This window comes from Cupressus sempervirens, chromosome 3, assembly GCF_028749045.1.
Source record: "Cupressus sempervirens isolate cs-2001-9-10 chromosome 3, ASM2874904v1, whole genome shotgun sequence".
NCBI classification, from domain to species: domain Eukaryota; kingdom Viridiplantae; phylum Streptophyta; class Pinopsida; order Cupressales; family Cupressaceae; genus Cupressus; species Cupressus sempervirens.
Genome location: NC_143120.1, coordinates 333,895,055 through 333,907,651, shown reverse-complemented (window position 1 = coordinate 333,907,651; position 12,597 = coordinate 333,895,055).

Sequence of the window (12,597 nt, the reverse complement as noted above, 5' to 3'; positions counted from 1 at the left end):
GTGTTAGCTATTATCTTGTTTTATTAAGTTAACACTAATCAAGTGGTTTGTTTGCAATTGTTAAATTTAGATTTAAATTAAATAAAGTTTTTAACCAATAAATTTGTTATGTTAAAAAAAAGTTATTAGTATACGTTAGACTAATAAGTTAATGACAATTTGTTTTGTTTTATCATTTAAATATAAAGTATATTTATGTGTATGTGGCATTTATTTAATAGCTTTATGATTTTTATATTTCAAAATCATTAGACCCACATTCATTTGAATTGTTATTCGAATAATTTTAATATATTGTTGTAATATTAATGTAATAATGAATCAAATGTTGATACCAATTTAATAATGAGAGTTTAAATTTAACAAACTATTCCTTATGGTTATAACTCAAGATGACATGTAGTGAACCTATTCTTACACTTGCGAATCAACTCTTAAACCATAGTGAACCTAATTATTATAATAATAAAAAATTGTGTGTGTGTTTTGCCCTAGATTTTGGGCATAATAGGTGGTGAAACAATAAAATAAGCCCTTCTTGTGCAATGTCCCTTTGCCTTCCTACATAAATTGTTGGAATTTTTTTCTCTTTGAGGTTGAATATTGTAGTTAGCTACACAAAAATGTCAACAACTATGAGCATCCTTAGAGAATCAGTTTTTGCTGCTAATATCAATTTTGTCAAAGATAATACTGTCAAGAGAATTTTATCTATCAAATTTAAACCCAAATAGGTTGCAAATAACATGGGCAAAGGGGTGGTGAAAAAATAACATGAAGGACCAATTTTGGTTGAAAGGAAAATGAACAAATGTGTTGGAAACAATTGATTAATTGAGTATTGTCTTTGATGTTACACAAAATGTCATATCATTGCTAGTCAGTATATACCAAGATCACTCAGGCATTGAGGATAGTTTTCTATATCTATCGAGCATTCTAGAGTTTTCCTAGTTCAAAAGACAATTTCTATCAAGTTCACTCGGGTGACAAAGGAAAGTTTGTAGAAGTTAAGTGTTAATCAATCTCACTTAGTTAATGAAAGATATATTGGATGAAACTAGTGTTAATTGATCTCAATTAGTTACCAAAGAAACTTTGTGAATATATAGTATTGATCAAGTTCACTTGGTTAACATAGGAAAATCTCTTTGAGTTAGTATCTACCAAGCAGGGTCAACTAACGAAGGATTTTCTTGTTTTGGTACATTGAGTTTAATTGAATTGTCTGTTGGTTCTAGCTAACTAAGAAGATGAATATTAATTATTCCAAGTTGTATTTAGGCTAACTTGACAATGTGTAAGATATAAATATAAGGTCAAGTTGAGGATTGAATATGTGGAACATAATTGAAGATTTGATAATGCTTAGAGGAAGAGAAATAGAAGGATAAGTAGAATATCCTTATTGAGCTGCAAAGATACATTTGATCAGGAAAAATCAAGTGTACAAGCTAGAACAAAGATTTGTAATCAACAATTCAATTGCATATGAAATCAAATCATCTGATTGTTACTTTCTAGCCATTGTAGAAGTGATCTAAATCTCTTAATAGAGTTAGCTTAATAGCTATTTATAAATCCTCTAACAAGGTGGCATTTCTATTGAAGTGTCTAAAGACCTCTAACAAGGCCACTCCTAATAAGATGATTAAATCCTCTAACATAGTCACACCTAATTGTGTATTTTGTAACCTTTAATAGGGTTGGCTTCTAATAGGGCTCACTTCAAAAGAATGAAAATTAGTAACTAGTTGCAATTGGTAATTTTTCCCAAATTGGGTTTACAAGTTAAATCTTGGTGTCAATTGTGTTCATGCTATTTATTTTATGTGTATGCAACTAAGCTAAAGTATGATCAATCAGAGATAATATCTTAAGATTTTCATGATAAGAATTTGTCAAGTTATTTAAATGTTTATTGAGTTACAACATTTGTTAGTGTAAACTGAGTGCATGTGTGTTTGTCGAGTTACAACAGAATACAGTTTAATCAAAGTTTTAATTTGTATTGACATCTAAGGGGTTTGGTCTTTATTTTTGTAGTAATTGATTCTTCCCTCCCCTCTCAGTTACTCTTCTTATATTTCCAAAAATTGGTATTAGAGCTTTTGGTGCTTGCAAAGAAGGTTTCAAGGACCTAAGCTAAAGATTAGGATGTCTTACAGAAGAGGGATTACCAAGTTGAACCCAAACAACTTTGTAGTATGGAAAGGACCTATGAGGTTACATTTGGAAACTATCAATAATTCAAGATGCAAACATCTTGATAGTGAATACAAGACTCCTACTGGAACATTATCAGTTGAAGAAATTGCTAAAAAGAAAAATCATAACATCATGATCATTGATATTGCATCTACTCTTAATTATGTTGAATTTGATAAATTCAAAAATTGCACTATAGCTTATGATATGTGTATCAAACTAAAAGCCATTTATGGAGAAGATGATAATGTAAGAAGAGCTCAAGCTGAAAGTCTCAAAGGACAATTTGATTATATGAAGATGAGTGAAGATGAAAACATTGCAAAATATGTTGAGTGAATTAAAGCAAGTGTGAGCACAATCAAAGCATCTGGAGGAGACATTGATGACAAAATAGTTGTAAGCAAGGTACTCAAAACCCTTCTTCCTATCTATGTAATTAGAGTATCTACTATTCAAGAAATGAGATGTGATCCAAAAAAGAATATAACTTTGGATGCTCTAGTTGGAAGATTGATAACTTTTGAGTTGGATAACTATAATCACTATGTCCCTTGTTCCAAAGGTATTGAGTCTACATTTGAAGCCAAGCTTTCACTCAAGAAAAGGGGTAAGCAATCAAAAGTCAATCAATCAAAAAGTAAAGAAGAAGAAAAAATTTCAAACAATGATCTTGAAGTTGTTGAAGCCCTACTTGCAAGGAAATATTTGAAAGGTAGAGGAAAGTACAAAGGTAAGATTCCTCTAATCTATTTTTCTTGTGAAGTAGTTGGTCACATTGATGTAAGCTACCCAAACAGAGAAGACAAAGATGAAAAGAAAAGAAATAAGTTCAAAGGAAAGAAGGAATTCAAGAACTACAAGGACTACAAGGACAAAGGTAAGAAATATTGTTTTATGGCTAAAGATTATGATAATAGTGAAGATGAAATGGTATATATTGATGTAAATGATGAATCTAATGATGGAGATAAAATGGAACTTATCTCTCATGTTAGAAAAAATGATACATGGATTATTGATTGTGACTTCTCACATCATATGACTGGTGATAAAAAAAAGTTTGAACACATGGAAAATTATGATGGTGGTAGTGTGAGATTTGGAAATAATGAACCTTGTTGTATAAAGGGAAAAGGTTGTATCTCATTGACCAATGAACTTAGATGTGACAATGCCTATTGGGTTGAAGGACTAAAGAATAATCTATGGAGTGTGGCATAGTTGAATAACATTGGATTCAAGGTAGAATTCATGAATGGGAAGGCCAAACTACTGGATGGAAAAGGAAATTTGGTTGGGTCTGGCAAAAAAAAATGTAATTTATTCTACCTAGATCCCAATGAAATTTCATGTTTTATTGCTCAAGCAAAAGAAAGTTGGTTATGGCAGAAAAGATTATGTCATATAAACTTTGATAATTTGGTCAAGATAAGCAAAATTGGAAGAGTAAGAGGTATTCCTAGCTTGAGAAAACCTGATATGGGTCTATGCAAAAATTGTCAAATTGGTAAGATGGGAAAAACTAGTTTCAAAAGCATGAACTATCATTTTGAAGAAGTCTTAGAGGTCGTACATACAGACTTATGTGGACCTATTAGAATAAAGAAATACTATGGAGATAAGTTTTTCATTCTTTTTGTTGATGATTATTCTAGAATAATGATTGTAATGTATCTAAAAGAAAAATCTAAAGCTTTTCAAAAATTTAAGTGGTATCTAGCAAGAGCAGAGAAAGAAACTAGAAAGAAGCTGAAATGTTTGAGATCAGATAGAGGTGGTGAATTCATTACCAATGAGTTCAAAGAATTCTACATTGAAAAAGGAATTAAGAGATAGGTATCAGACCCTAGTACACCTCATTAGAATGGCATAGCTAAAAGAAGGAACAAATCCATCATGGATTGTGCAAGAACATTGATGATAGAAAAGAATGTCACAATCAAATATTGGAAGGAAGCAATCAGTACTATAATGCATACCTTGAATAAAGTACAACTAAAGAAAGACTCAAATCAAAATCCTTATAAACTATGGTATGGCTACAAACCAAATGTAAATTACTTGAAAGTATTTGATTGCAAATGTTATATCTTGAAAGAATCCAGGAAAGGTAAATTTGATATCAAAGGTGATGAAGGCATATTCCTAGGAAACTCTTGTAGAAGTAAAGCGTAAAAATGTTTGAATTTGTCTACTCATAAAATCATAGAAAGTTCACATGTGAGAATTGATGAGTTTGTAGAAAAGAGTGAAGAGGAAAGCAACAAAGAACCTAAGGATTACAAAATGTTTATGTACTATGAACCTAATACATTTCCAAATCTATCTAGACGTTAGAAAGCTTCACCTCTCGAGTCCCTAAAATATCCAAAATCTATCGAGTTGCAACCAGTACAATCTGAGTCATAGTCTAAAGGACTCGAGTCATAGTTAGAAGGTACTAAGCTGTGCCAATAACAAACTGAGTCTGATGGACCCAAGTCATGGATAGTGGGACCCAAGATTAATATAGAAGATCATGAAGAGGTTAGTGAAACAAACTCCAAATCCAAAGTACTTGTCTTAGCAAGAAATGTCAAAAGGCATCATGCACCTGATCAGATCATTGGAGACAAGTTAGATGGAACAATGACAAGAAACAAATTGAAAGGTACATGTTAACTTGTTGAATTTGAACCTAGAAATGTTAAAGATGATTTGGATAATGAAGGTTGGATTGAATCTATGAATGAGGAAATAGAACAGATAGAGAATAATTAGACTTGGACTCTTGTTCCTAGACCCAAGGATAAAAATGTAATTTTCACAAAGTGGGTATTCAGAAATAAGCTAAATGAAGATGGAGAAGTTTCTAAAAAGAAAGAAAGGTTAGTATGTAAAAGTTATTCTCAAGAAGGTATTGATTATGGTGAAACCTTTGCTCCTGTTGCAAGATTGGAAGGTGTTAGAACTTTACTAGCATATATAGCATACAAAGTATTTAAAGTTATCAAATGGATGTAAAATTTGCATTCTTGAATGGAATTCTTGATGAGGAAGTCTACATAGAACAACCTAAAGGTTTTGTAGATCCTAGCAAAAGAGATATGGTCTACAAATTACACAAAGCATTGCATGGTCTCAAGCAAGCTCCTAGAGTTTGGTATGAAAGACTTCATAACTACTTGATAAAGATTGGTTTTCAAAGAACAAATGATAATAGTAGTTTGTATATCAAAGAAGGACTAGAAAAGAAGATTGTGTTGGCTGATATATTTGTCAATGAAACTTTATTTATAGGAAATGATGACTTGTGCAAAGAATTTTTAGAAGAAATGAGTAAACAATTTGAGATGTATATGTTTGGAGAGATATAATTCTTTATTGGATTGCATATCCAACAAAAGAAAGATGGTATCTACATTACTCATTCTAAATATATCAAGGAGATACTAAAGAAGTTTGGAATGGAAGATTCAAGAATTGTTGGAACTACTATTTCTATTAGACATAAGCTTTCCAAAAATGAAAATTTCAAGGAGGTAGATCAAACCACATACAGATCAATGATTGGAAAATTGTAGTATGTAGTGCATACAAGGCTTGATATTGCATTAGTAGTTGGTATGGTGGAAAGATTCTCAGTAAATCCCAAATAAAATCACATGATGGAAATCAAGAGAATCATGAGATATCTGAATGGTACTGAAGACTATAGATCATGGTACAGAAAAGGAGGCAATTTGGATTTGAAAGCATTCATAGATGTTGATTGGGTAGGAAGTGTTCATGATAGAAAGAGCACCAGTGGTGGAGCATTCTTTCTTGGTAAAAGACTAGTGTCTTAGACAAGCAAGAAATAAAATTGTATTTCTTAGTCCACAACAAAGGTAGAATATGTGGTAGCGATAGTTAATTGTTCAAATATTGTTTGATTCAAGAAACTGTTGGTAGGTATGAGGATAGAAATCAAGGATTTAGTGGTTATCTTCTATGATAACAACAGTATAATTAATATATCGAAGAATCCTATGATGCATACCAAAGAAAAACACATTTCTATAAAATATCATTTTTTGAGAGAATTGGTACAAGATAAAGAGGTAATATTGGAATATGTGAATACTAAAGAATGAATTGCAGATATATTCACTAAACCATTACCCAAGGATGCATTTTTATATCTAAGAGGTAAGTTAGGGGTCATTCCCCTATCTGAAGCTCACTAAATGAAGTTTAATGATGCATTAACCAATTGATGTAGTATTCACAAGGAGGCATTATAAATGAATCAGTACATGAGGTACATTGATATTCATTGAATATTGTCTTTGGCGTGAGATGTCAAAGAGGGAGAAGTTTACTGTCATATCTCATAGAAATTTTATAAAGATAAAGAGAAAGAGATGTGAAAGAGGGAGAATGAACTTGGTCTGATATCAAAGAGAGTTTTCTATCAAAAGAAGATGTTGAAGGTAGAGTTTTGCTAACAGAGAGAAACTGAAGGCATAAGGAGTTCACATTGATAGAGGGAGCTCTCATGGATGAGAGTCTAAATGAAACTAAGGATATGTTCCTTATTTTATTATTACTCTAAAATTTCATTGCATTATGACATGTTGTGTTGCCATCAATGCCAAAGAGGGAGATTGTTGGAAAAAATTGATTAATTAAGTATTGTCTTTGATGTTACACAAAATACTATATCATTTCCAATAAATGTATGCTGATCTCACTTAGGAATTGAAGATAGTTTTCTATATCTACCAAGCATTCCAAAGTTTGCCTACTTTAGAAGATAGTGTCTACTGAGTTCACTCGGGTGACAAAGGAAAGTTTGCATATGTTGAGTGTTAACTGAGCTCACTTGGTTAATGAAGGAAATGTTGGATAAAACTAGTGTTAACTAATCTCACTCAATTACCAAAGGAAATTTTTGAATATGCAGTGTTGACCAAGTTCACTTGGTTAACACAGGAGAATTTCTTTGAGTTAGTATCTACCAAGTAGGGTCAACTAATGAAGGATTTTCTTGTTTTGGCATATTGAGTTCAACTGAACTATTTATTGGTTCTATCCCACTCAAAAGATGAATATTCATTATTCTGAGTTGTATTCAAGATGACTTGACAATGTGTAAGATATAAATATATGGTCAAGTTAAGGATTGAATATGTGGAACATAATTGAAGATTTGATAATACTTAGAGGAAGTGAATTAGAAGGATAAGTAGAATATCCTTATTGAGCTGCAAAGATACATTTGATCAAGAAGGATCAAGTATACAAGCCAGAAAAAAGATTTGTAATCAACAATTTAGTTGCATCAAAAATCAAGTCATCTCATTGTTACTTTCTAACCATTGTAGCAATGATCTAAATCTCTTAACAGAGTTGGCTTAACAACTATTTGTAAATCCTCTAACAAGGTGGCATTTCTATTGAAGTGTTTAAAGACCTCTAACAAGGCTACTCCTAATAGGATGATTAAATCCTCTAACAAGGCCACACCTAACAATGTGTTTTGTAACCTTTAATAGGGTTGGCACCTAATAGGGCTCACTTCAAAAGTGTTAAAATTAGTAACTAGTTGCAATTTGTGATTTTTCCCAAATTGAGTTTCCATGTTAAATCTTGGTCTCAATTGTGTTCATGTTATTTATTTTATGTGTATAAAATTAAGTTAAAATAAGATCAATCATAGATAATATCTTAAGATTTTCATGATAAGAATTTATCGAGTTATTTCAATGTTTACCGAGTTACAACATTTGTAAGCATAAACTGAGTGCATGTGTGTTTGTCGAGTTACAACAGAATACACTTTAATCAGAGTTTTGATTTGTATTGATGTCTAAGGGATCTGGGATTTATTTTTGTAGTAACTGATTCACCCCTCCCCTCTCAGTTACTCCTCTTATATTTCCAACAAGATGTTGGTGTCCCCTCTTCATTTTTAAAATGGTAGCTTATACAACAACATTCTCCAAAGGAAGAAAATAATCTTTGGTTCAACATGCCTAGCCTACAGATAGATAAGGATTTTCTTCCAGACAACATTAGAAAGGGATAAACTCAAGAAGGAATTTAAATGATCAAGAATGATAGTACTAGAAGAAAGGATGTAATAGACATATTTGGATTTAAATAAATGCAGAGGGGAAAAAATAGGACAATGTAACTAGAAGGGGAAGAATCAAATTTGACTCTTGAGATTTCAAGAGCACTCTTGATAACACAAAAGGTTCTTTTTTGTCACTTAGGAAAGGAGTGTCTATCTTTCAACACCAACTAGTCCAACTATTTCCCATTGCTAAGAATGTCATTAAATACCATTATACCTACTTTGGCCCATTTCTTTGTTGAGAAGCCTTGAACAAGTGTTAGATGTTTGAGTTTACTTTTTAAATTCCACAAGAGAGAACTACTAGCCACACCAAATATATCTTGCTTCTATTCTTTGGATGGTACTAAGGAGGGGCCTCACCATTGCCCAACTTTTTCATAGTGATCTAAACACATTGGAACCTATCCCCCCCCACCCCCCTTCTAGACTCCATTTTTGACACCTTCATAAGACCTAGGGTGATAGTCATGTTCCCTTTTCATCAAATTATTCATGATTTCCATGCAAGCACATAAGGGATACATAAAACCTTATTTCTTTCTTTTTATATCCCAAAGTCCTTTGAATTCTTCACATCATATGAAAAAATCTTATAAGTGTTCAAGTTGTGACAATGGGATTGTCCCTTCATCGCTCCATTGCTCATGTTTATGACTTAACCATGAGATGGGTTGCAATGATGTGAAATGGTCAACTTCATCATTTGTGTAGTCTTGTAGTTTTTTATGCTAGCATTTGAATCTAGGTTGTGAAGGAGAAATTATCTATATATCACACAATCATAGGAAGCATCAGGCTTAAAAGGATTCAAGTTGCGAAAATGCGAAGGCTAACCACAATAGTTCATTTTGGTATTTTTGCATCATTGCAAGTGGTCAAAAATTAACCCAAGATCAAGGCAATGAGGTTGCAAAGCCCATTTTTCACATAATCACAAGGGTTATGAGATCAATTTCGAAGGAATGTGTCAGTTATAAATGCATCTTAGTTTTAATTGATATCACTCCTTTGAAAAGCTTTAAGTTTCAAGTTGTGATGATGTGACAGTCAATAGCTCTGGTCAAGAAGCTACCGCAAGATCGTGGGTGCTAATATAGTTAGGGCTATTTAGGTTGTGAAGAAGATATAAAGGGCTAGAATAGTATATTCACCTGATCACAGCTTCACACAGTTAAGCCATGAGAAAGGTCTTATAGTTGCAAGACTGCGAGGGGCATTTGAAAGTTAAATGAAATAGTAATCATATTGTTATTGAAGGCTGCAAAGTGTGAAAGTAGTCATCCAAGGTAGTGTTCACATCATCACATGGTTAAATGGTTGTTAAGTCTAAACCATGATGAGAGTGTGAGAGGGCCAATTTTATGATGTTCGCAAGATCATAGTGGTTAGTGGACGAAAGTGATTTAAAGCTATGAAGTAGAAATGGGGTATGAAATGAAACTTTCATAGTTTTGGAAGGCCAAAAGTCAATAAAGATAAAGAGCTATGAAGCAATGAACAAGAGAAAGATGCAATGTCACATGTCAACATAATAGAAAGAAAGTTGGGTGAGCTGGTGAAATGCTTAAAGGATATAAGGCTAAATGGTAGAGTTGATAGTTGACTTGCTGATATGGCTAATCTGGCACATCATGAATGCAATCCATGTAGCAGTTGAAGAGATTAAGAAGAAATGACTTGTTCACCTACAACATTTTTTTGGCATCCTCAACACCATTGCACTCCATGCTTCTTAAATGCATATCATGATTGACTCTATTTTGATTTCATCTCTTGTGGTTGAGTGCACTCTTTTCCTTTCTCTTTCTATCATTTCTTGTGGGTAGTTGTACTTGATGAGAATATTTTCTTCTGATTCTCGATTATTGCTCTCATCTATAATCCAATCCCATGGTCATTGAAGTTAAACTCAAGGTTGTATCTGGGTTATGCCTACACCCTATAAAGGTAAGTTTTTTTGTTTTCCAAGGGATCTCTCCTTTTCTAGTCTTCTGTAGATATTCTCTACAAATGTTCTTGCCTCTTATTCAATAGGAATCACTACTATTACATCTATTCTCAACCAGTTAGATTTATGTAATCTAATTATACATCATTTTCTAGGTGTATTTTGGCGATTACAACACCATATGATTATGTTAATTTTAATTAACTAATCAATTAAGTGAACTTTTCATGTTCCTTGCATGGCTATGTTGGTTCTTGACTATTCTATGCCATTAAGATTGAGAGAATATAGATAATGGTATGTCTTGTGAGGTTTATTGGATTTTAGTACAATTATTGGAAAGAAATAGATCAAAAAACTATTTTGGTGTATTACCCCCTTTAGATTAGAATAGGTAGTTTTATTTTCATGCATCTCCTTCTCCCTTTTCCTCTCACGGAGTAATTAGTTGCACCCTAATAGTAAGGAAGTCAGCCTTGTTCAAAAATTCAATCTCTGATTGTAAAGTCCCACACTTTTGAGATTGTTTCTGTAGACGCTCAAAAATGGTTCGCATCTACGACTTCATCACTTCTTCATATTAATTTGTCCCATTTTCTCATTTTACTAACTTTGATCTTTCAACGAGATTGACCATATTTCGTCATTTGTATCCCCTTTCACATCAATTTCATATCAACTTAGAATCATATCAAATCAACTCAAAATCACCCCAAATCAACTCAAAATCATTCAAAATCAGTCCTAATCAACCCAAAACATATCAAACATCCCAAATCAATCATCATTTGTTTGACTCCTAGGTATTTTTGTGGCTTTCAGTGCCTTGGAGATCTATCAACCTATCAATCTTATCAATCTGACCTTAGTACTGTCGTGGCTCTCAGTGCTAGGTCAAACTATCATTCATGTCATCCAATCTTTGACCTTGTTGAGGCTTTCAATGTCAGATCATGGCATCATCAACCATTTTAATAACATTGAAAATGTTCATGGATGTTATTATGATCAAACCTTATCAATCAATTTTAATCATGTAGCATTTACAATGTCGGTTAAATGTTACATATCAACCAATTCATGTCATGTGTCCTTGGCATGTTATCAACTTCAATCAATCAATTGGACCATTGCTTTGGTCTACCTTTTCATCACGTTATTTGATATCCATCATCGTCGCATTTTTATCAAAGGATACGATTGCATTCATTTAATCAATTTGGCCAATTATCTACTAATTTTCTCTATAGGATTAAATAACCCATAATTTAATTCTATTTTTTCTCAATAATTATTCTTCCTAATTATCATCCTCAATTAATTAATTTTATTAATTAATTGATTCATTATCTACAAACCATGGAAATGTACAATTTCCTAAGTTCCATTTTCCATCATTAATTCCATTTTCTACTAATTCTTATTTTGTGGAATAAGAGGATTCTTAATTCGAATATTCCATAAAATATTGTATCATCATGACACTTGGATATGACACCTCGTGGATTCTCCTTCGACACTTGGTTAAGACTTCTCATAATCAAATATTCTTATTCTCTTATGCATGTCTCTATTTGGATTCTTTGTCATAGATTCTTGGCTTTAAGTGGGTTGAGGTGTCTTAGGATGCGTCATAGATTCTCTTCCACATTTAGCCAAGTTTGACTTGCATGTGTCATAGAATCTCACAATTGGCATAATTTGTCATATGTGTCATGGATTCTCAAAGGAATCTCTTGCCACATTGCATATCTATGGGTGAAAAATCCAATGCTCTCATCCTCCAGGTCAATTATAAATTGGACACTCTTTCTCTCATTTTGGGTCTTTTTGGATCTGAATGCTTAAGTTTTGAAAATCCAAAACTTTGAGTCTCTACTTCTTTGAATTTTGCATTCTTTCTCTCACATTAAATCACACTTCAAGTATTATCATGGCTTTATCCCTATCGTAGGCTCTTTGCTTCAATCTTGTGTGCACTATAGGCAAATTGGAGCTACAATCATTTGGAGAAGAAAGAAGGACATGGGAGCTACAAACGGAAAAGGGAGTTTTTAATTATGTTTGCTTTCTTTTGACTAGTTTGGCTTTCCTAGTAGAACTAGTGGGTGCTAATATATGTTGATTGAGTTTGTGATTTGCTCATAGTATGTTATGCATTTAACCCATCTTGCTGGTCCTACAGTTTCCATGTTACATGAGGTTGGTTAAGGGTCATACCTTAAGCAAGAGTGAATACTTTTGTGTCAAAAGTTTTTGGCACGATCGGTGGGACAACATTGAAGCATTTCTTAAATTTTATTGGCTCACTAGTGTCAAAGAGAACTTCAAA